The sequence below is a fragment of the Condylura cristata genome, unplaced genomic scaffold, assembly GCF_000260355.1.
Source record: "Condylura cristata isolate star-nosed mole 26May11 unplaced genomic scaffold, ConCri1.0 scaffold00013, whole genome shotgun sequence".
Classification (NCBI taxonomy): Eukaryota; Metazoa; Chordata; class Mammalia; order Eulipotyphla; family Talpidae; genus Condylura; species Condylura cristata.
The window spans coordinates 7229556-7232080 of NW_004567114.1; positions in this window are offsets into that span (position 1 = coordinate 7229556).

A 2525-nucleotide genomic window follows, 5' to 3' on the forward strand; every position below is an offset into this window, starting at 1 on the left:
GGAAAGAAAGGGGAGTTCTAAGAGACATTACCCCATAATTACTTAATACTAAGTCAAATTAAAATTAAAATTAACCAATTTGGGAAAGGTGAACCTTGCCTGTGGAAGTCCCCATTAAGGAATCACTGTCCATTATTTTAGAGGTGACTTAGTTGTTCTTTTACATCCTTTTTTTAGAAGTACATAGGAAAAATGAAACAATATGCTCACTGGATTTGCTTCAAAGTAATTCAGAGGGATTAAATAGAATAGATTGGGATATGGTTGAACAGGACTACTACAAATGGTAATGGCTGAAAGTTGGTGATAGGTAAAGGTTTGTTTTACTGTTCTCTTTGCTTTCACCTATTATTTTTTTCTTATTGCGGAACTACAAAAGTATCTCCTGCAATGGAGGAAAAGAACAGTAAAAATAGAGGTGCATAGTTGTAATAATATTTGATTGCTCACCAACAGTGCAAATCACTATAGAGATTAAAATTAACTTTAGTTAAGTGATAAAATAAGAACTATCAATTTAAGACTTGAGTAATTCTTGTAGTAGACATAGAGAAACATAAGGAAGACCTGGCTATTCCCTTCAGAAAAGTTTGTATAGGACTGAAGACTTTTGAGATGCTTTCCTGTTTGGGGGGTGAGTTTGGGAGGGGATACACGATACTTGACCCACTTGATTAAGGATTAAAATGCCTGGGAGCTAGTTTTGACTTTGTCATTTTTGTTATATATTCCACTCTGGAGAAGTTACTTGGCCCCTCTACCAGTCTCATTCAGAGATTAGAGATTTATGCATGTCCTGTTTACATGAACAACTTGAGATGAGAATAAAATGATTTAATGTAGGAAGCACTGGGTAAATTTTATTTCCCTTATAAGTTATTCCTAATGTCATTAAAAGGAAATTTAATTTGGGGAAATGTAAAAAAGAGGGGGAGGAGATAAGAAAATGGAATGGCCTTTCTGTCCAGTTTAGTGGGGCTTTTTTCCACTTTTTAAAATTATGATTAAATAGCATTTAGTCAGTTTTCAGTGTGCAGTTCAATGACATTAAAGTGCTTTCATAGCATGTGCAACCATCAGCCCCATCCATCTCTAGAACTTTTCATTTTCCCAAGCTGAAACTCTACCTGTTAAACATTAACTTCCCAGCCCCTGGCAATTACCACTCTTCTTTCTCTTGCCAATATGATTTTTACTTTAGGTACCTCATATAGGTAGAATCATATGTTATTTGTCCTTGTGCTGTGTCATTTAACACAGTATTCTCAAGATTTATCCATATGAGATAGCATGTATCAGTATTTCCTTTTTAAGACTGAATAATATTTTGTTGTATGTATATACCTCATTTTGCTTGCTTTCAGACTTTTATTTTCTGGTTTTATTGAGAAATAATTGACACGCATGGTACTGCAAACATTTAAGATATACAGCATAATGATTTGAGTTACATGTATTGTGAAATGATTACCACAATAAGTTTAGTTAACAGCGCTACATAGATACCAAAAAAAAAAAAAAGCTTTTTTTTTCTTTTGAGAACTCTTTGGATTTACTCTCCTAACAACTTTCAAATAAATATGTCACTGTTAAGTATAGTTCCATGTTGTACATTAGCCCCCAGTACAAATTAATTTTTTTAATTATTAAAATTTTAAAAAATATATAATCATTATATCATCCTTCCTTTTGTACAATGTGTGGTTTCCCAGTGAGATTCTCATCACCAGTTCACCCCTACACCATCCCTTGTGTTCTTCCTACTCTTATTCTGGTCCTTCTTTCTCCTCCTCCCCTACAGAATGTCTATCTTTTGAGGACCTTCATCCAGTTCTCCTTTCCACATCTGACCTTTTCCTTAGGCTTTTCTTTGTTATTCCACATGTATGTGTAACCCAGTGGTATTTTTGTCTTTATCTGATTTCCCTTAAAATAATGCCTTCAGGATCCATTCATGTTTTTGTAAATGGCAGGATTTCTTTTTTTATGGCTATCTGATACTCCCCTGTTATAGCTCCCCCACCACCACCACCACCACCACCACCACGTGTACTCACATGCTACAACTTATTTATCCATTTGACTACCATTAGACAGCTTGTTTCATGTCTTGTCTATTGTAAAAAATGGTGGCACAGGTAAGTCCTTGACAAAGCATTTTTGTTTCTTTTGAATACAGTCACAGAAGTGAAATTGCCAGTCATATGGTAGTTCTGTTTTTAATATTTTGAGGAGCCTCTCTGCTTTTTTTGATAGTGGCTGTAAAAAGGGTTCCATTTTCTCCTCATTATCTGGGTTATTCTCATAGGCGTGAGGTGATATCTTTGTAGTTTGTTTTACTTTACACTTCCTTTATGATTAGTGATGTTGAATACATACATTTTGTTCATTCATTTATCTCTCAATGGACACTTAGTTTACTTTATCTTTTGGCTATTTTGAATAATGTGGCAATGTATAAAAATCTGTTCCGGTTCCTTCTTTCATGGAGGTAGGAATGGTGGTGGCGGTTAAGGTAGGGGATG